This window comes from Aptenodytes patagonicus, chromosome Z (genome assembly GCF_965638725.1).
Source record: "Aptenodytes patagonicus chromosome Z, bAptPat1.pri.cur, whole genome shotgun sequence".
In the NCBI taxonomy this organism is placed as follows: domain Eukaryota; kingdom Metazoa; phylum Chordata; class Aves; order Sphenisciformes; family Spheniscidae; genus Aptenodytes; species Aptenodytes patagonicus.
The window spans coordinates 33,980,308-34,004,409 of NC_134982.1; the positions used below are offsets into that span (position 1 = coordinate 33,980,308).

A 24,102-nucleotide genomic window follows, 5' to 3' on the forward strand; every position below is an offset into this window, starting at 1 on the left:
ACAACTCTGGAAACGGTCATATTGACATGCATTTCAGTTGACAACTATGTAGTCAACTGATGAGTTACATGCAGATGTGGTTTGCAATATTTTCAAACTGCAAATGTGTTTGTAATGAGACTGCTTGTGTTAATGAGAAATGGAAGATAAGGTCTATGTTTTAGAATAGTTTTAGGTCCCTCTGAATTGTAGGGTGTCTATAAGCAGTGATTATCATTGCTTCCTATAGATATTTGTGAAAATAATTCCGTGAGGGGAACAGAAGGCACAGGATTATGGTTTGGTGGGTGCACTTAATAATTTAAAGGATTAAATTAAAAAGAAGTCAAAGCCCCTTTGATTTACAGAATCAGTTCAATAATTTTTATAGGATTCTTAATGCCATGGCATATATAACATAAATGTGTAAGACACTCCAGCATTTGAGAAATCTGTTCTATAAAAACAAAATAAAAATGAAAGCGTAGTTGTAACCATGAAGCAGCTGTCCAGAAGCACAATATTAACAAATTTAACCACTACATTTTACTAATTTTTTTCTTTTGGAGAAGGGAGTTTTGCAGATTAAGTTTTCTGAATGTAAGAATTGTCACAAAACCCCCCAAACAACAATGTGTCTTGTGTTTTTGTATTTATAAGGATCAATGAGTGCACACATGGTAGAGCCAAAATGTATCAAAATAACCTAGCTGTCTTTTGCTACATTTATTAGGTTGAAATTGTTCTTGTGATATGGTCACAATAGTCTGAATTTCAGTCTTGCATTTGTTGAGGAACCAGAAAGCTCATACTAAGGTTATAATCCATGTCAGGTAAACAAGTCTGTGTGGAAAAGAGCATTTAAAGAAGACAAAGTATATTGTGAGGATAAGAGACAGTCTGGACTTGACTCCCTATATCACTATGTAGATGTGCATACTGGCAAAACATAGCACATTATTTAAAACTTTGGGGATGCAGAGCTAATGAAAAAGGAAAAAGGATTTTTTATAACAGTCTTTAACAGAATAATGGAAACAATTAAGTGAAAGTGCCCAGGTGTTGCAGAGAAAAGAGTGCTTTGAAAAAATACCGGCCAGTGCCCTTTTTAATTGCCTAAAGACACATCTAAACCATATTAAAATAAGTTGATTCTAAATATAATCAGTTACTTAGTAACAAGTCTTGACAAATAATTTCCAAAATCTACAAGATAAAATACGCCAAAGCACTCCTAAAGGAGTCCTGTTAATTCTGTGTATTGTCTTTCATGTGATATCTCGTTAATATTTGCTGCCCCCTGTAGTTTACTCTGACATAAAATCATCTGAGGTGACGTGAAAATTTAGAAACTCAAAATATAAACCAAGTATCCTGATCTTTTCTCCTGATTATCCTTTGGTTATTTCTTATTTCTATCATCCTGTCTGAACTGTTGTTGTGTTGAGAATTGGGATGGTTCTCAAAGAAGTTTTTGTTCAAATGTTATTTGATAGATTAAAATGAACAGATATTTTAAAGTACATGGATCGCATTTTAGACACGACTCTTCTAAAATAAATATAATTTCCTTTAAAGAGGCAAACCAGGCAAATATTTAATAAACTGCTTTGTAAATAGTTCCAGTGTATAAACATCAACATAATCCTTATTGTTCCCTGAAGTCTATTTTTGGGGAAAATGATGAAAAGTGGTAGTTTGGAAGTTTAGCAGGCATCTAAGATGCTTGCTGAGTTTAAAATGGCCCCGCCACTGACTAATGAGATATCACACTGTGCCCCAGAATTTAATAACTGGATTGCACAGTTATCAACATCTTCCTAGTGTTGAAGAAGGGGGGTTTGAAACAGCCTAGCAATAGGTTACATGAGAAGAGAGGACTGCTGTGAAGTATAGCTCAGGTTTTTTTTAACCCAGTAATGCTAGAACCAGCACATGATGATCAACTTCCTGAAGGTGTTAGGACTTCCTGGAGGTGTTACGAGGCAACTAAACAAGGAACATATGTACTTATTTTTGTTTTAATTTAGAAGAAGAAAACTCTGAATTCTGGAAAACTAGAACCTGAGGAGGTTTGCGGCATATTGTCCCGTTGACTGCAGACTATCAGGTCTTGTAAAACAAGCATTTATAGGTAACAGTCATCAAGAATGACATCCAAGTTCAAAAACTGCGTTCAATGAGTCCAAACTCAAAACCTCTCAACCAGTCAACATGAATTTCTCTCATTTACAAATGACAAGTAATGGAGTTAAAAGGCAAAGTGGGAGCAGATATGAAAAAAGGGCCAGAGGTGTCAGCCTCAGCCACAGATCAGGACACAATAGCAAATCTAATCTAGTTCAGGAAAACCCTGGTAGAGATAAAGTTACCTTGAAGCTGTACTTGACCTTCAGCAAAGATGGTCAGGCAAAATCAGCAGGTGAGGAATGACCTAGGCAATTGAAAATTGATCTGTGCTTGCAGAGTTCATCAATCCCAAATGCTAGGCCTGAACAGCTCCAAGACAGAGCAACGCATGGGGAGTTTTTTTCTTTAATGGATGAAGGCACAACCTTGAATGTCAGCGTTTGGTTTACACAGGTTTACACTTGTTAGCATATGTACCTAAGGCAGAAATTTGTCTTAAAAACAAATTAAGCAAACAAAGTAGAAGGGAGGAAGAGGTGATGGCAAGCAAAAAGAGGGGAAAATACCATGTAAAAGTCTGTATTTCAAATAGTGTTTCAAGAACATAAAGGTTAGCACAAATGGTGGTGAAACACCCTCCCTTCACTTCCTCTGCATGCTTGCCTGAAACTGCCATGCCAGTTTATGGTTTAACATGTCCATGATACATTAAAAGATGGTTGCAAAACCAAATTTTAGATATACGCTGGAAAAGACTTAGAACGTTAAAGATGACACTTCTTTAAAATAGCAGAACTGTTACTGAGTCATATTGCTTATGCATAACCAGTTTATCAATCCATAAACCTGAACTTTGGAAAAAGGTCATTTTGATAATTTGTTCTCACCTACTGTATAACAAAGGGTACAGAATTTCTCTCCCCTAGTCCTGCCTCATGCCATTGCATGGCCTCAGCAAAAACATGTCTTTTGGAAAAGCATCTAATCTTTATTTTAAAACCTGCTGTATGGGGTATCCACAGTATTCTTAGAGAAGTCATTTAAGTGTCTGAGTAGCCTTGCTCCTTAAAATGGGTCTGTTATTTCTCATCTCAAATTGTCTTTTTGGTGGCTTTGCAACACCAGAATTTGACACCTGTCACTATCAAAAATCTTCACCTACATACTTAAGAACTACAGAGAAATCAGTTTTTAGTTCCCTCTGTTTAAACTACATAGATTGAGCTCTTTAATCCCTGACAATAAAACAAGCTTCCCCAATTCTTGTGATTTTTCTAAGGAATATGTTAAAAATACTGTGCCTATTTACATTGCGCATATGCTATCTATTTCATAACAGGTTTTGTTTCTAGCATTCTGCATGTATTATTATTTACAACATTCCTCTACCATAATCTACACTTTCCTCAAAGCCCTGTGGTGAGTTACAGAACTCAGTGAATTCTAAACTCAATTTGTATGTTAGAAAACATCATCATGTTTAAAAGTAGCTTTTTAAATATAACATGATGTCATTCATTTAGGGCTGTTATCATAATGCTTTCTGAGAAACAAATGCTAGGTGGTCCACTGCAGTGCTGGGATTCTCTGTTTTAGCAGTGAAAATTTGTTTTTCTACACCTTTTCTTTGAAAGCTGTTAAGATGCTTAAGACTGACTGTAAGAAACACTGTCTATCTGCAGAATCTGGTAAGAATGGACTTTATTTGGCTTAGATGGGGGGAAAAGAGAAACTTCAGGTTTAAAGAATTAATTTTTTATATCATGTTTCCACGAAGTTGTTTAAAATGAAAAAAATAGGCTTTTGGAAGTTCTCTGAGAGTAGTTCAGGATCTGAGGGATTAATGGGCAAACGGCAGAGGAGGCAGACAAATACTTCCATTGTCATGATAATATACACCACATTCCTGATGGTGACGTATATTGCACAATTGTACAATTGTTTGGAATCATTGGAACAATCAATGGGCTTTGGGAGCCCACAAAAATTATGTACATCCTGATCGTATTTGATCATTCACACAGCAAATATTTTTAGCTGTGCATTTCACTTTTGTGTAGTAAAATACAACTAAGATAATGAGCTGACTGTCCCTCAAATTAAATAAGGATAAACAGAAAATTAAATGTGTGAATGCCTGTATATTGGCAATTTTTTCCTATTTGACAGTCTATCCTGGTTATTTCTTTAGAGAGTCTTGGGAAACTAAACTTAGATTTCCCTTAGTTGTCATGTAAAAGGCAGCCATGATCCAGTCACTTACTCTCATATTGGACCAACTAAAAGATTTTGGCGACAGGAGCAGGTCATTCATGCTCAGGGTGCTTCTCAAATAATCACCATCAAAGTACTTCTCTGCTATGACATGTAATTTACTTGTCATGAGTAACTTCTGCATTGTGAAGTATTTTTTATTATCATTACTAAATGCATGTTTATAAATGTACAAGTTACTTGTATTTAGTAATGCTTAGGTGTTAAAGGGGGTTAGCTGAACAAATGAAACTGAAGAACAGAAGACCAGAATCAAGTGGAACCTAGAAGCATTTATAAGATATTAAAAAATTACATGAAAAAACATCTGAATTAACTTTCACCTAAAAGAAAATAAATCACATTGTTCCAAACATATTTTAAGGAATTGATACTTATTTTTACTAATGGAATGAAGACCTGAGACTTCTAGAATGAAGTTTCCTTTCAAAATAACAATACTACCAAACTGTGATATGATTTACTTCCTCAGTGAACTATAGGTTCCACAGTACTTGACAAAGGTAGGAGGTGTAACATGACAGCATTAGATAAATGTTTTTCAATATTTTTTTTAAATATTTAGATTTTACAACATTAATCTTCAAAGGGAGAGAATATTATGATGCAAGAAACAAAGTGAATAAATAAGTCACTCAAGAAGATTCCTGTCACAGAAATACTGGGAAACAAATGGTGGTTAGCTGCTAAGGGCTTAAGTGCAGTGTCTGTGTATTGTTACAAAGGAAAGACAGTCACTGACTTGAGGAATTATTTTTTGCATGATATGTTTTGGTCCCTGACTAAGTGTGGTTTTAAGTAAGGGAAAAAGCCAAATATAGAAAATAAATGTTTTACTTAATATAATCTGTCAATGTATGCACCTTCAGAAAATATAATAACTGATGAATAATTTATATTTAAAAAAAACTTAACCCTAATAAATGACAGTGTAGCGACCATTTTGTGAGATTCAGTGCTAACAGTACTGAGCAAATATCTAGTTTTCTTTGACAGTATTGGCCACTTTTCCTCAAGATTCTTCTAGATCATAGATCAGCAGTTCTGATAACAGTTTTCTGATACAGGTTTGGAAATGGGAGTGACGCTGAGCAGCCTTGATGTTCATTATAGAGCTGATGAGAACAGGTAATAGAAATACACTGAAAGACCTTGACCTTTCCCTCCTTCTCTCTTAACTCTTGGATATATCAAAGAATAGTAATAAAATTATGATGGTTATAAAATATAATAACAACAACAGCAGTAATATACTATAATTAGTTTTAGATTTAAATTTCCATTGATGGACATTTTTTAAAAATAACATTTTTCATTGTGCTTATCATTATTTATAATGATTTTTAGCTTTCAGTTACAATTAAACAGACTAAGAACCTGGAAGAATAGGTTTGTAATTTTCAGTTCATCTTTTCAGAATTAAAAAAAAAAAATTAAAGATTACATAGCTTCAGGTAATTGCTAAATGCATAAAAATTGCCTGCATTTGGCAAATTTGATGTAGTGGGGATGATATGGGAAAGGGAAAATGGAAACTGCACAGGAGTGGAGGGTATATCTGGCCACAGAAAAAGGAAGATGTTGGAGCTGTGTAGTCTTATTAGAAGGAAGGTCGCATTAAAATACGTTCACAGATGTTCTGGAGAAAAAGAGCCCACCTATAAATACTTGTCCATTCGCATTGTTTTTTTGTTCTTCTTTCTCCCTGTGTTTGTTTCTACTATAACAAAATTTTAACTTAGATCCTTAAAAAGAGCATGCAGACATCCAAGGAAGTAAAGAAACCCTCCTGCAGGTCAAAACCAGAGGTGATAATTTAGAAGTTATGCATATTTAGGAAATCTACATTTCCTAATGGCTACATGCCATGATGCATAGCATAAGTGTCTTCAAACCCTGCCTACCTGGGAACACTCAGAAAAATCAGGTAAAGTCGTGAGGATAAATATGGATAATTAAAGTGTGTTAGATCCTGTGTGAATACTCTCATTCAGAAGTAAAGTAATTTTAGAGGGCTATAGCTTAATTCTTGTTCAAGGACGAGTGAGAACATCAAAACAGAGGTTTAATGTGCTTTAATTAAGCACCTTAGCCTTTGCACTTTTAGCAGACTTGTCTTCACTTTTCTAAGTGTTCCTGGTAAAAAAGTCCTTCAACTACCAGCTTTATAATTTTTTCTAAAACACAGACTATTTGCAATTTCTTGAAAGACCTACCGCACATAATGAAGCCATTTATGAAATATCTACACTTCTATTTAAAGAAGTTTTCTGGCTGAAGAAACTTACAAATGTGAACTGAATGCACATCAGGAGGCAACTGAAGAAATCCATAATCTGTTACTTCAATGAATTTAACGATTTTTTGAAACAATCTAATTGTTTTGGGGGGCTTGAGTCATCTTTGATGATAGCCTTGGTTAGCTTCTACTTCATCTGTTGCATTACAGGAACACTTTGGCAGCTAGCTCTGGGACTTTTAGGAGCTTTTTACCCAGCATATACAGTTTAGACTTTTCTCTGCAATAGTACAGTTGAGGTGTACCTTTTAGTGTCCATTACTATCTACATTAGATTTTGTGACACATAGTAATACTAATACCACACCTTTAAATTCTAGAGCCTTAATGTCAAAGGATTTTTCACGAAATATTTTTAACTATTTCATAATTAAGAAAGAGAAAGAGAAAAAAAAAAAAAAAACTTTACTTAGTACATGCTTGTATTTCCAACATAGAATCATAGAATCATTTAGGTTGGAAAAGACCTCTAAGATCATCGAGTCCAACTGTTAACATAGCACTGCTGAGTCCACCACTAAACCACGTCCCTAAGCACCACATCTACACGTCTTTCAAATACCTCCAGGGATGGTGGCTCAACCACTTCCCTGGGCAGCCTGTTCCAATGCTTGACAACCCTTTTGGTGAAGAAATTTTTCCTCATGCCCAATCTAAACCTCCCCTGGTGCAACTTGAGGCCATTTCCTCTCGTCCTATCACTTCCTGTTTGGGAGAAGAGACCGACACCCACCTCGCTACAACCTCCTTTCAGGTAGTTGTAGAGCGCGATAAGGTTTCCCCTCAGCCTCCTTTTCTCCAGGCTAAACAACCCCAGTTCCCTCATCTACTCCTCACAGGACTTGTTCTCTAGACCCTTCACCAGCTTCGTTGCCCTTCTTTGGACATACTCCCGCACCTCAATGTCTTCCTTGTAGTGAGGGGCCCAAAACTGAACACAGTATTTGAGGTGCAGCCTCACCAGTGCTGAGGACAGGGGCACGATCACTTCCCTACTCCTGCTGGCCACACTATTTCTGATACAAGCCAGGATGCTATTGGACGCCTTGGCCACCTGGGCACACTGCCGGCTCATGTTCAGCCGGCTGTCGACCAACACCCCCAGGTCCTTTTCCGCCAGGCAGCTTTCCAGCCACTCTTCCCCAAGCCTGTAGCGTTGTAGGGGGTTGTTGTGAACCAAGTGCAGGACTCAGCACTTGGCCTTGTTAAATCTCATACAGTTGGCCTCGGCTCATCGATCCAGCCTGTCCAGATCCCTCTGTAGAACCTTCCTACCCTCAAGCAGATCCACACTTCTGCCCAACTTGGTGTTGTCTGCAAAGTTACTGAGGTTTGAAACTTTAATAATTCCCTCCCCTTCTCTAGTAAGCATAACTTCTTTAGGATATTTAGATAAACTTAATAGATGTTTTGTAATTTCTGATGTATTTTTAATGTAATGCTGGTTCTTCGTTATTCTTAAAAGAAGTGGAATATTGCTGTTACTTATTTTAAGAGAAAACCAGTGTTATCTAAATAGATTTCACTTTAGTATAGACAGGTAGAATATTAGATGGTGATGTAACATAAACCACCTCAGAATGACAATTGCTTCATGATAAAGCAGGGGGAAACCAGGAAATTGAAAAACTCATTTATATGTTTTACTTTATTCCTTAAAATTCTGTACGGCTGTGATCAGTTTGACCAAGTTTAATGCTGCAGCAAAAAACACACAGTGCCACAGCCACTGCACAATACTAACTATAGATTTTCCTCTATGCCGTGGGCACGGTTTCTCATTTCATACATCATTTGCAACTCGCTGCAGTGATTCTGCGAAGTCATTGCCTATTTCACTAACACAAAGTTAGGAAGAAGTAGCATCTTTCCCTACTCTTGTTTTGAACAACTATCACACTAGACATCACAGCCAGTTTCCTGTTGCTCTCTGCTTAGAGTAAAATACCAGCTATAATTATACCAGCTAAAATTATACCAGCAACCCTTCACATTCTATTCTTGAGTGTCAATGTTAAGGAGGTTAAATCCTTCAGCAAAGCTTTGTCTGTCAGGTGCTATAGGCTACTACTCCTTATTTTATCTGCCTAAAGATATCCAACAGAGTGCAAAACCTACATCCTGAGAAGGAGCTCTGGAGTGTAGCCAAATCTGTCAGATTTTTTTTATGTTTCTGAAATGCCATTCAACAAAAATCAGTGTGAGTTATTCTGACTTTCCCCACTCAGCACCAGTAGTATAATAGCTTAATGATAGCATGAGACTCAGGGCACAGACCTGAGACAGGCAATCACAGCAATATCTCATTTTCACCCTGGTCTCCATCCACTGAACCAACATTTCAAGCACTAAAACTAAAGCTGAGTTAAAATGAGTAAAACAATACTGCCAGCCAACACAAAGCATTACTGGACCTCACCTTTGTGTGGAGCAGAATGGAACAGGCTTTGATATTGCTAATTTCACCGGACTAAATCTATATAATCAACTTTGGATACAGCTGACAGTGTAAATGAAGTTTAGGTAAGGACTGAGCAGGGAAGATACACTTAAATGTAACCAAAGACTTACATTTACTTCAGTTCCCTAGAATCAAATGTTTGAATAAGGTTAATGGCTTAAGTTACAGGTCTTATTTATCCTGGAAAGCGGCCCCTGCCACCACATGAATTTCTTGATTTTTATTTTATTTTATGATTTGGGATTGCTCAGTATATGCCTAAGACAAGCCATGTCTGTTGTTGCCCAATTAAATGAAAAATTCAATCTTATGCCAGTTTCTCTTTCTTTAATAATGTGGCAATGTTTAAAATGCAAGACTCTTAAACATACTATTGACTCAATTCCCCTTTGTATTGTCAGGAATATATTGGGCCAAACCCCAAAACACTCTTTACAGCACCTCAGTTACTGTTTTGTTAATCTCAGTAATCAAGTAAAAAGCATCACTAACACAATAAGGACTTGGACACACCTGCTATACTTTTGATCTTTAATTATTTTCAGAGAGAATGTGGCAAAATACGGATATCTTGTTTTAATTACTCTTTTTTTTTTTTTTTTGTAGATGCTTTCAAAAAATTAAAGCTTTGTTTTCCTTTGAAACATACTTGGCATTCAGCTATTTTTATTTCTCTGAAGCTAAAGATTTTTTAGAGACATAGAAAGATGCAACCACCTCCCCATTATGTTCTGGTTTCCTCAAGTCAATAGGCTGCAAAGCAAATGCCTACTTTGTTTTCAGCTTCTGTAGAAAATTGGGACTGTGCGAGCCCCACACTTCCCTTTTCTTTTCACTGTTAGCATCACTGATTTTCTTTTATTGTTTCTTTTTGCCACGACATAGCTTCTAGTGGAAGATACCCCTGCCCATGGCAGGAGGGTTGGAACCAGATGATCTTTAAGGTCCCTTCCAACCCAAACCATTCTATGATTCTATGATTCTTATTGTTTAGGAGATGAAGGAAGTGATGGGTCATTTTAAGCTGCCTCCTCACTCCATGATTACAGTGCAGCAGCATGTACTGAGACCCTTAAAGGAAAAAAAAAAAAGCCTCCTCTCTCTTCTATTTCTTTTCCTGTGTCAGGGAGCAAGGAGCAGCACAGATCAAAGGTAGTGGAGCATGGTAAGAGCAGACGCACAATATAACCATCATTAAGCACTCTCAAAAGTATAGTTACTACCAGGAGAACACACCAGTATTAGTCAGAAAAAATAGCTGAGGGAAGATAAATAAAGTAAAATCTCTCTAACGTATGTGAGATCTCAGAAATACCCCTGAATGACCATTCTCCATAACCCTGTAGTCCACATTATATTAAATGATTATCACTTACGTAACCATTACCTCAGGTTTCACTGACCTTGACAGCAATGCAGTAATCACATCTTTGAATGTCACTGAAGAGTTTTTACAGTGTAATGCGACAGGCAGACAGAACATGCAGAAATTTTTCTACTCACTATTCATAGATATCTATGGATTGTATAAGCCTATTACAAAAGAAATCCATCTCATGTCAAACTTCATTTTTATGAAGTTTTCTGACAATATTGCAGATTCTTACAGTATGCTGTTATTAGATTTAAGCGTGTGAATATCCTTCATACATTTCCCACTCAGCTAAGTTTCTCTGATCTTTTCTGCAGCATTGAAAGAGCTTGAGCCATGGTGACTGCTTAGGAGCATCCATATTTGGCATCACTGTATCTAAAAGATATTTCGTAAGTTCACTGACATTACAGAGCTGTTGTTAGACCTCTATAGTCAACATAAAGAGTTGGATGATTGCAAAAAGGGCTTGGCAGAAAAACCTGAGGGAATAAATTCCCAAGATCAGGAAGTTCAGTTCACTCACAACCAACTTAGCAACTCAGATCGGTAAGTAGTCTCACATAATATGAGGTACTGTGCTTGAACCAATGTGCTCTGTACTTTGGCTTGCTTATGGCCAGCTGTTTGCAATGTGCTTCTTTGTACTTCCAATAAACAGACAAGCAGATGCAGTGCAGTCACGTCCCAGGAGATGAGGAACACTAAGAAGTATGAGCTCCTATGCTGTCTTCAGGTTAGACAGTAGGCTGCACGTTATGCAGTGCGGGTACCAAAAAATCGAGCAACACTTACTCTTTTAAAAGAGTTGATGGTGCCCATACGCATACTTCATATTTGGAGGAAAGACCTGAAGGGGAGTCAAAAAGATCTGAGTTCCAGAGCATCATCAGCTTGAGACTATTCAAAACCAGAGCTTCCGCTTCCTAAAAAACCCTTCCTAAATAGAAATCCTCTGCCCTTCCACTGAGGCTAAGGCTCCAAGGAGTAAGCAAGAAGAACTATCTTTCACTAGCAAAAGGATTGTCTGAACAAGGTTTTTAGTTGCAGAGTAATAAGAAAGGCCTTTCTTAGGAGATGATATACAGAATCTTTAAGAGTGAGATATTAACCTGACCTGGTTGTCAGGATATGGATGGAGAGATACGCAAGATGTTTCATGATGGTGTTGCATATTACTTTTTAGAGGAGTGGGGGTGAGGAAGTGAGGATTGGAGAGTAGTGGTATTATCACCCCAATAAGGTAAAGAACAAAAAACTAAAAGATAAACCCCCCAATAGTCCAATGGAAAAGCTGGCTGATTGTTGGCTGAAAGCTAAAGCTGACATGATTTCCATGCCTTTAGGTACTGAAACACCTTTTGGGAGTAATAACCACTAATTTATTTATTTATTTATTTATTTATTTATTATAAATAAATAAATAAATAAATAAATAAATAAACCCCCAAAACAGATTGAAACTAAATGCAACTAAACAACTTTCATTTAAAATAAGTGAGACTTAACAGATTTTCTATTTCCTTCTGGGAATTTTCACTAAAGCTTAAAAGGAAAATATACTGTGTCCTCTTTGATAAGTTCTCAGTATTATGAAGGTTGAACTGAAATTTATGTTTCTCCTGAGGATAACAGTCTTAAAAATGGGTGGGAAGTGGAGGGAAAAGTTTGCTGGTCCAGTTTGACACATTGCTGCTGTCATTTTTAGGAGTACATTTAAGGGTGTCTATACTCATAGGATTACAGAAATCTTAATCAATATATTTAAAAGGTTTCCTATTATATTGTTTGATGATTAAGTTCTGTAATACAGTAAAAAAGAAATTGTCACAACTATAAAATCTGAATTGTCAGACCTTCACCTGCTTATTAAGTAGCACTTTCATATAGAAATGTTATATTTGCTATTTTTAAAATATTGTTTTCTTTTATCTGATTAATTTGTTCAGCATGGTTTTCTCTCAGTGGAAGACTCCATGGCATTATTGCCTATCAGTTGAATCACCAGTGCACAGATAATTTTCCCATTTAGACATTTCATTTGATTATTCCTATAGCAAAATATTACTTCTGTTTGTAATTTGCTTTAGTGTCAGGAAAATTCTTCCAAATTAAAACATTTTAGCTGCATATTACCTGCAACACTAATTAGTTTTTTCTAAATGTACCATTTCTCTGCAATATTATTTTAATCTTTGTTGAAGGAGAAACAATTATTAGAAATAAAAGAATAGTGAGGGATTTTTGCTTTAATTCTTGATTTAATAAGAGTGAGGATAAAAATAATTTCAACATTTTAAATAATACACCCAAAATTAAGAAATCCAATACAATCTGCAAAATTTTCTGACTTCCTTAAATGCTTCTTTCTTTTTATGATGGAGATAATTGTTAAGTAATACTGCAAGACATCTATTAATCAATGTTGCTTGTGGCTGAGCTAAAGTTCTGATTGGTTGCTCAGAACTACCCAGCCACTAAAGAAGAATCCACACTCTTTAGGATTAACTGCTTTTTTGTCCCTCACCAAAAAAATACAGAAGCTTAGAAGGAAAAAGAAAATCCCTGGAAACAGCAGAAGAGAGAAAGCCAGAGAAATAAATCCACAATTACAATGATTCTGATGCCAGCATTTCTTGTACATTGAGTCCAAATCACATATTTTCTGGATTTGTCAGAAGAAGTAAGAGTTTATATATTTCCAAGGAGTGGCATTGGCATGTATTTCCAGATGCCACTTTTTCTGTGGATAGACAGCTCAACATTAAAGTATACAATTTTTTGAGTAGCTAAGGTACTAACACTATTTATTTACTTTCCAATCATTTTTGGACACAGTTTCTGATCACTTCTTTATCTATATTGATTTGAGAAACTGTAGTTTTAAAATAATTACTTGAAATGTACTTTACAAGACACTGATGTCAGAGGTCGTTCATTATGACAAGAACAAGAACTGCAATTTAGGGCAATTAGTTTTGCCTAACTGCAATATATATTCTAATGCAGCTGAATAACCATTAAATGTCATAATGACCACCTAAACACCACCTGTTTTAACAGCCATCTAGGTCTAGTATTTTAAATTTGTAGTCTGTTAATCTTGTTTCCTCTCGTTCTCCCAACACACACTATGTCCAATATCAGCTACAACTCACTGTTCTTCCATAAATTCTGAGCAATAGAGAGACATCAAAGCAGAGACAGAAATAAGTGGTAGCAGAAAATGCCATACTATACAATGGAACAAGCACTGCCAGCATTGTGGTTATTCATAGAGTCATAGAATTCTTTAGGTTGGAAAAGATCAAGTCCAACCATTAACATAGCACTGCCAAGTCCACCACTAAACCATGTCCCTAAGCACCACACCTACACATCTTTTAAAAGGCTTCTGAAAACTGCGACCTATAGGATTGTTAGCTATGTAGAGAAAAATTTGGTCCAGTAGAAGCTACATCTTGCTGTACTGTCATTGGAGGAATCTACATAGCCTTCTTACAAAAACATTACATTAAGCTGTGCTTTGATATATTTTCCTGAGACAAGAAAGCACATGAAAGATTGAGGTGCTGAATCTCATGTTAACTTTGTAGTTGTTCTTTTCCTCTGGCTCAACAATTCTGCCATCACAAAAAAACAATAAAGGTCTGTATATTTTACTTATTTGGTATCAGCTTATATCCACATTATATACAAAAATGTAGGGCCCAATCTAGTACCCACTTATGCCAATTAAGATTTAAGATTGATTTTCATAACTGTGGGCTGTGCACTTAGATAGGAAATTTGACAGGAAAAGAAAATGGTACAAATCTGACCATGGATCTGCTCTATACTGGCAGTGTCTCATGTCCTCAGAAAACAGGAACGAATCAGAAATTAAAATAAGTTAGCAGACTTTTCTCTTGATAGTTCATGTAAGATTGACTGCTTCTAAATGACAAGGTCAATACATATCATATTAGTAAAGAGAAATGTAAGCAATTACAAAGCACTCAATAACACACACAATCTTTCCCTCCCACACACGCATGCAGAGAATAGAACAAATATTTTTTTCTTAGAAAAGAAAAAGTAGAATCTTTAACTGATACAAAGTTCAATATTTTGTACCTTTCAAAACTTTATTATCATAGAAGATATTTTCTTTTTCCTGGAACAGCCTGGTTTGTAAATACATTAAAAAAAGGGGGACCCCCCACTTCTAGAAATAATCTGTTTCACATTTTCCACATCCATTCCTGACTGGACAAATAGACTTGGGTGTACACTGCAACAGACAAGTTTCAAAGCAGGTAACAGGAAAAAAAGGTAGTAATAATAAAAAATATGATGTATTTTCTTAGCAAGGTTGTCACCAAAGTCTCTGGGAATAGATGACACAAACATCTGCTAGGAATGCTGCACATGTCCTGCCTTGATACACAGGGTGGGCTAGATAACCTTGCAAGACCCCTCCCTTCCTCGTGATTCTTGCACAGGTTCTTCAGGTTTTCAAGACAGGTAGTGGCTTAGTAGACAAATAGTTACTAAAGAGGCTGCATGTATGGGAAGAAAATTACTGTCGTTGTTCAGATCAAATGTAAATTGCTGAAAAACTTTGCCCTGGGGCAATATCCTGTGCTGGGTTTGAGTAAACTGATGTTTAAAGCATTTTCTGTTTGTTCTAGTTTTAGTTGTTTTGTTTTGTTTTGTTTTGCTTTGTGTCAATAAAGGTAAGCCCTAGAGAAGAGGTGAGTTTCAATCCCAAATGTATATTCTTTGTTTTAGAACAGGTTGGAAAGACAGGAGCAGATGGATAACATTTGGGACATTTTGTCAATTCATCTGTTAATAAGTGAGACACTCACACTGGCTGCATTAAGCAAAGTCATTCTGTCTCCAGCACTGCCAGCAGCCCTGAAGATATCCTCTGAGAATGTTTTTGATGGTGGACAGCTGAGGTAAAAATAGTAACATTTGCAACAGCCAATAACCATATCACAGCTCCTTGAATCAAAACCTCTGTTGTGATCACAACTGGAGTTATTTCATGACAGAGGCACCTTTTTACTAGTAATAAAGCTTACTGAGCTTGCCCAGACAGAACTAATGCAACATACAGCTTACAAAATCTTTTTCTACCTTTTCTGAGAAACGAAGCAAACAGGTGGTTGCTGTTGCTGCTGATCTAGCTGATGTCAACCTGCCTGTTACCACTCTGTGCTCCCTGATGTTCCTAAGATATGTGTTGTTGCATGGTATGTACCTATGATATCTTGGATTTCTCATTCAACAAAGGGTCATAGAACGATGCAGCAACTTAAAAGATACTGTATGCAGTGGAAATAAAATAGAGATTTAATTGCATTTTGTAATTCAGATTAGCGATTTGGAAAGAAATGCTAGGATATGAAAACAAGTATTATCACAATTCTTTTGAAAACTCTAACTTTCCCATTCTTTGGAAACATTGTAAATTATAAGAACATATTCTAGCCACATGTTCTAGCACACTGTAAATCAACACTAGAGTATGTAAACAAAATGTAATCTTTTATATCATCAGATGATGTACATAGGACAAAACTGCCAATTTCTCTGCTTGCATTCATAATTTTTCAGTATTTCAGCATTGTTAGTATGATCAAATGATGCTGCCAAATAAGAGACAGGGGTTTTTTATAAACACACAGATATTGCAATGATATGCAGACATACTATTTGGCATACTATTCAACATGCATGGATGGAATTAAGTCAAAGCTCAGATGTTGAGACTAGTGAGGGAGATGAAGGACAGTGAGGTGAAAGGCTGAGGAAAATGTGGGGCCAATGCTTAATGGAGAAGTGAACTTAGTGACAAAGGACAGAGAGAAGGCTGAGGTACTCCATGCCTGTTTTGCATCATTTTTGGTGATAAGGTCTGCCATCTCATTCCTTGATTTCCTGAACTTAGTGATAGAATTTGTGAGAATGTAGCAGTACCTGCAGCAGAAGTAGTTAGAGCAAGGAATGCTTAACCCACTTGGACATGGGACAGAGGGTGTTGGGACTGCTGACCAATGTCACTGAAAGGCTGCTTTCTGCCATCTTTGAAAGATTATGTCAATTAGGGAAGTTCCTGATGGTTGGGAAATGCAAATGTCACACCCACCTTTATGCAGGGCAAGCAGGAGGATTAGGGGAACTAGAGGCCGATGAGCATTCCTTGATCCCTGGGAAGATGAATGAGCAAGTCTTTCTTAAAGCCATTTCCAGGCACTTGATGAACAAAGACATGACTGGGAACAGCCAGCGTGGGTTTGCCAAGGGCAAATTATGCCTGACCAACCTGATAGCCTTCCATGATGAGATGACCAGCTCAATGGATAAGGGAAGAACAGTGGATGTTCTTTATTAAAGACCTGGGTGATGGGATCCAAGCAAGTCTGTGGACATCATCAAACTGAGGGGGAAAGGCTAATATGCTGGAGGGCAGTGTTGCTATTCATAGAGGCTTCAACATGCTGGAGGACCTTGTGAGGTTCAGCAAAGGTAAATAATTGTCTTTTATGGCCAATATCTGTAGGAACACTAGAATTTGCTCCAGAGCATTCATTTTTCTCTTAAGCATAAAACCAAGGTGTAGTCTTTTTTAACAAACACAGTAATGTGATCATCTGTTGTCACTGTATGGTTTGCTGAAAAACATTTTACACGACGTCATCTATCCACAGATCTACCCCGCAATGTTGTTATTCTAAGACAACACAGACAGATGATTCACATTTTGGCAATCCTATTTCATGCACTGTCACTCATCTTAGACAACTACTTGAGCTGCAGAAGCTCTAGTATTTGATTTTTAATACTTTAAAAATCTTGTATATTTTCATGTGGCTGGTAGATGTTACTGGAACATAACTACAACACCAGTTCTAACTGTTCCTGCTAAAACAAAACTAAAATCACAAGTATAACTAGCAATATCTAAAGATCTTATTTGATGTCATAAAACCTGTGCCTCCTTTCTCTTGGTAGTTTAGCCTTCTGCGAATATTCTGCTTCAAGTAAATGAAGGTCTAAGACAGAAATAAACAAACAAAAGAAAAAATGAAACAAAACCCCTCCATTGTAAGTTATCTGTCCCTGCTCTCTTTTTATGATAGGCTGTAGCACACACATTCCAGTGCACACCCATTGGAAAATTTCTTCTTTCATTAATGGATCAGAGAAAATAACATTTCTTCTTTTCTACCTCCTTACATGCAAGGTCAGCACCATAAGTGTCGTATATCTTCCCTCCTCCACTGTCCCTTAAGGTTATATCTTGAAGTAACTCCCACGATCTTATTCCACCTCTTGCATTTCCTCCCAGACCACACTTGCATGATTTCTCCTAAAACTAGTTCTGCAGTTGCTATGTGTCTTGGGAATGAAATCTTCCAAACAGATTCACTGGACGATTATAGATCAGAAATATAGGGTATAGCATATGAAACAAATGTGAAAAACTATTTGCCAATGTATTTACCACATACAGCAGAGCTCATATACAAGCATGCACTCCCTGATAAGTTTTGGAGGTGAACAGAAATAATTAATATTTGTTATTCTATATTATTTATTTCTGTGGCACATACCTCTATCCAAATATGCCTGAATAGTCGAATGTTTTAAGATTGTCTGCTTTTAGCAGACAGATGACTTACCAGTCTTGTATTAGAAAGGCACTTAACTAGAGTTAGCATTGGGTTAATAAAAACATATACTTTTAACATGTAAATATATAATATATATATATAAAATAAATATACAGTTATAGACAAAGAACACGTGTTTCTCAGAGCTGGAGAGAAATATATTTCATTTTCTCATAAGATAATGCAATTTGGCTAATGTCCACTTTTCTGGCAACCACTGGGGGTGAGCTAAAGGCTGCTTCTTTTGATATCTTATTTGGATGACTCAGTGCCCTTCTGAAGTGTCAGCACTGGATTGCAACCCAAGTACTAATAAGAAGTCTAAAACTAGGGAATCTGAAATCAGCGGTAAAATGATACCAGTCTCTTTTTCCTTGTGATAAGGAGATGTACTGACTGTGTAGAATCATTGCAGCAAGTTGTAAATGATGTATGAAATTAAAAATCCTCTGCCCAGCGCACAGAGAGAACACAGATAACACTGCAGTTACTGCTGTGTTGTGGTATTTGCAGTGATATTTAACTTAGAAACATCCTTTGATGAAAAACAAGGAAATAAACAAACAAAACACCCAGAGCAGAAGTATTAAACAAGTTGTAGGTGGGAGGAATTAGTATTAAGCTATATTTTTTTGTTCTGACCTCCCCTTCCCAATTTGCTCCCTCCTTCCCCACCAAACTTCATTTGAAGAGCATCTTATATGGAGAGCTGGACTCTGGTGAAGTACCTTACCAGCAGGTAGCTTCTGTACACTTATGCATAACCCCATGGGACACGCAGACACATTTGGAAGATCCACAGGTGGGAAGAGAATAGGAGGGCTGAGAAAATGAACCTCATCCTGAACAGTCAGAGTTAAAAACAGGTAAGGAGATGAGTTCAAAAACTGTACCGCAAAGCTCTCTCCAGGTTCTGCAGCTTCCCAGCCATGCTAACAAAAGGAAATAGCTGACTTTTTAAACATAGTCTTTAAAAGTCCTTTAGCTTTGATGAAGTGGGCAAACCACCCAATTTTTCTACTCTCATCCAACACTATATCTTAAATAACTAAGGGAAAAAATTAGAAACGTGTGAGGAAATCTTCACGTGAGTGTTTGGCATTTCATTTTGAATTTTTGACGTCACTTTATTTTACCAGAAAGGCATAGAAAATGCCTAGAAGTCAGTGTGGTTTGATGTGAGATATACTGAAATATTTCTAGAAATAGATGGTGAGGAATTATTTGGTTACTCTCTTTTTCTCCATTTAATGAATGACTACACAAATTAAAAAAAAAAATATTTTTTTTTATCTTATATTTTAAATCTGATGTCTTCCGTCCCTTCTGTTTTGCTTTACTAATCTGAACTGGCATCAGTGATAAGGCTCCTGTCTTATGAGTAGCTGTTACACACTTGCCATTTTCTGGGTTATCTAAAAATAATATACCTTTAAAATGGTGTCCTTCTATCTCCCATTTTTCCATCCTTATATTTGACAAATGTGATCCTGAGTCAGATTAAACTAAGTACCGCTGGCACGCAGTCTAGTAAAAGGTTCTGTACTAAGTGGTATATATATGGCAGACTGGTAGTCTAGTTAATGTCACAAGCCAGCTGGGCTAGGGACATTGGCATTATGTGACTGGAAAACTGGGAAACTCTGATTTTGTTTTTTAGGGACAAGTAGAATAAGGTTCTAAGCCTTGCTATTTAAATATCAAATTTATGTTAGCTCACTGAGAGGTTTTGAAAACTATTTTTCTAGCAGTCGTCTTAGTTTATCCTCATAGCACAAAGACCTCCCTTTACAAGTCATCAATGAAATGAATGTAACTCTTCTAAAGGTTTCTATAATATAATGTTGGTAAAATAAGTAATATAAGTGCGTATATGCTGGGCCTTGATATTTTATATTAGGTTTACTTTGCATGAGTAATGAAGTCACCCAAGCTAATGTATTAATATTCAGAGCACACTGAAGCTTTATGTATATTGTCAGATGTTATGTATAAAACTTAAAGAACTGAAAGACTGTAATAATGCATTTTAAAAATGAAGCAGTTATTTGGCCACTACACTAACTCTGCTACATTACACATGTTGATGAGTGCTCTTATATCTGAAAAACTAGCTACTGAAAATACCAGTATAGATTACACATATTTATTAAAGTATAAATGAAATAAAATTTGAACTGGATATCAATAAATGATTATAATAGTCCTGCACTAATTGCCTGTCCTAAACTAAGGTGAATCTCTCTAGTATATATTCTTCATAGCCATCACAAAAAGATATATCCTATACTTCACTAAGTGAACCGGAATGAATCTAGCTTAACAATGGGAACAGCAGCCACACTCACAAAAAAGAATTGTGATGGACTAAATTTAGGTGGTTGTTTCCTTCAGTGCTAATAGAGGCAGAGAGCGTCTATAATTACCAGTGAGCCTGCACATCTTGTTGGGGATCCAGAGTGAATAAAAATGTAGGGTCGATGATCTTTTCCATCTATCAAAATAACATAAGATGTACCTTGTTTTTTATTTTTTTTCTTCAGCTTGGTGGAAGCTTTGTCATTCAGGGTTTTACAAGCATTTTCATTTTTAGAACTAAGCAAACTCAGCAGGGAGATCTTTGTAGGGTGGAAGACATTTTAGGAAAATTATTATATATAGCACAATTATAGACTTGAACAAATAACTGATTTCTTGGTTCATTGGCAATTCAGAAAAAAGGAATTCAGCCAGTGCAAGGTGAATTTTAATTCATCCTCCAGCTCAACTAGCAAATCAAAAAGGAATTATTTGGGATGATATGAAATATTTGCTACAAAATGAGTATTTCATTTCAAACACGAGCATTTTTAAAGGCTTAAAAAGATAAAGGAAATGTAAAGCCAAAATATTAATTCAAGTATTTAATAAAAAAATATCCTCAGCTTTTATATTTTTTGACATGAGCTATTTTGTCAAACATTCTAATGGACAAAACATTTTGATGTTTGCAAATCTATATTTTTCACCAGAGGAAATACAGTCCTGCTGAAAATCATTATCCATGGCTAATATTTCAGTGGGTACAAAACTTGATCCTAGAGCTACTAAGTGTTACAACAATATGTGTACCCACTTAAGATTACGAATCTTCAGAAACAGCATAATTTGCATACATTCAGTAAGTGAAGTCATACTGAAAACCAAAATGAATGTATAACAGGAATCCTAACCTAAACCTTTTCCCTAATTCATCTCGTTTTAGACTCAATTTACCCAATATCTGCCTGGACTAAATGTTTCTGTGGTAGGGCTTTCTTCCTTTGCTCCAAATCGGGACAGACTCTAACGACCCATTCCCACGCCGTAGAGGAAGTAGCAATTAACTCACAGTCCTTTTCAGGATTCTGACATTTGCCAGCAGGCTGCAGTAACAAGAAACATTCAAAACCTTATCACACTCAGGTTGATTTTAAAGCCATATACTTTTCTTAGCATGCTGCCTACTTGTTCCCAGTGGAGAAGCAATAGGGATAATTTTCTGCAGCACTACAGGATGTGCAAAACGTTTGAAGAGGAATGTTTAAATCACTAACATCTGGTGGAATTCAAGTGGATTCTTTATACCATCTTTCAGGAGCTCAGTGGTAGCTGCTGAGAACTACACTGAGTACACACTGAACAGAGATATTCTTTAAGACTCATTTCAGACAACTGTTCAGTATTTGCTGTGAATCTACTCCCAATTTTGAGATCCTACAGCTGTTTCACTATTTTGGAAAAAGCGCATTAAGATATTTGACGATTCAAAGGGTTTGGCAAAATAAAGATGGACATTACCATCTAGATACTGCACTATTCAATGTTTTCCTTATTTGTGCATATAAAAAGTTAGTCAATTTGCCCCTTCAATTGTCTCTTATGAATGAAGACTTTATTGAGCACCAATGAATCTCAACATAGTATGTCTTTCTTGTGTGTTTGTTATTATGGTATTTTGTTTCACTTTTAACTGCTTCTTCAGTTCTTTAGATTTTGTTGTAAAATAGTGATGCATGAGACAGTAATACAACAGTTTTTGTAAGAGAAATGAGAACTGGGTAAGGAGACATAAATGACCACAGCAATTCAGAACAATTATTCGTGAAGTCCTGTATTCTGAGCCTCATGTATAGTTACTAGAACAACATATTTCAAAAGACATACATAAAATCTGATGATTTTAATTGAGAAAAATTATCTTTAATTTTTTTTTCTAAAACTATGAAGTTAATAGTTGGCTTATGTCTCTGACAATATGGATAAATATTGCATAGGAATCCATGTATGAGCCACTGAATTGAAGAAAAACTTATTCTTCTTAAAAATATTTAGTCTTTTAAAAACAGATCTAAATAATACCATTACCTTATTACAAAAATATGGATATGGGGTTTAGACTTACATTGTGCATGGTAGATGCATTAGGTATTGATATATATCAACCTAGATAGATACTGATATATATAGATATGACAGACGCATGTGCACAGATATTTCAACAATTTAAATTCTTTTCCTTTTTAATTTCATTGGCTATTCTTTGAATCCTATTTTGTGTAAATGAATATAAATGTGTTATCATTGTGAGCAATATATTGAGAAATATATTGCTGGTGCAATATATTGGTGCAATTTTTTTCCCTCTTGATCACATAGGTAGGATTTCTGAAAATGCCTAAGCAATTTCTCAGAACAGCTTCCTCTGAAATTCACTGAGTACTGATAAACTTCTGTGTCCTTTTGGTATAGATATCTTTGTATTCGTGCTACTATTTCTGTCTCTTTTCTGGATTTTTTTCTTTCTACATTGTATTTAACCTAGATAGTAAGACTCAAAACATATTTTATGTTTATAAGTCAACAGTATTTTCTTGGTTCCTTTATTAACAAAGTTTAGCATATTATTTGAGGGTTTTATATGACCATGATGGCAGAAGAGTTTATTCACTTAAAAATGTATTAGACTAATACTGAGAAAATGCTCAATATTTACAGTGTTTTACATACTTATCATACTATGCTAATTAATAGAGATTTAAATCCAGGCAGTCTGGTTCACTAATTTGCCATGATAGTAACAATAATTTATTATTCAATATGCAAAGACAGTATGCTTAATCTTTGTAAGGTGTGTTAAGAAATCCTAAAGAGTTTGTTAAGTGAAATGCATTTGGAAAGAAGGCAATTAAAGGATTTGGATGCCTTTGTGAGAACTTTCAGTAGTTTGCCTACTGTCTAAAAAGCTGCAGAGGATAAATTCATTTTTAAGAACTTCAAAATTATCTCCGACTCTGATGTTGTTAAAAGTGTAATCTCAATAAATACTGTTCTAGGAAATGGTTGAGTGGAAGTTCTGCTCTTGGAGTCAAGATTTGTTCCTTGCATATTCCCAAGATGTACTGAAGATATTATTTCAGAATTATGTGCTTTTTCCATCAAAGCAGAAAATAATGATCTCCCCTTTTTTTCTTTTTACAGTTTCTTCATGGTTTTGCAATATAATACATGCATGGTTTTGTATGGAGGAACTCTGATAAATTACGATGTGGGAAACATTGCTTGTGTGGGATAGATAAGAAATAGGTGCACTCATATAGGAACAGATAAATTCTCCTTATCTGTGTTTATCCTTGGCTGTGTTCAAGTATTCCTGGTCTCTGTAGTGGTCTTGCTGTAGTGAAATTGATCTTTTAGATACACCCAGTCTTTTTGTCACTGTTACTCTTAAACGATGCTAAATCAGAATGGCCCATCTGAACAAATACTCATTGTGTTCTCAACACAATGATAAATGATGGTGTTGAGAACATACAGTGAACATGAGAAAAAAAAAAGACTTCTCAGGAGAAATATGTTGATATAGAGATGTTTCATACTGTAAGATAAACAGGTATGTGGG

General features: G+C 35.9%; 1 protein-coding gene across 1 annotated transcript in view; it reads right to left on the reverse strand.

The window, feature by feature from the left end:
• PTPRD (protein tyrosine phosphatase receptor type D) overlaps nt 1-24,102 on the reverse strand; it is a 1,297,197-nt gene that overhangs the window by 400,889 nt on the left and 872,206 nt on the right. The window lies entirely within an intron of this gene.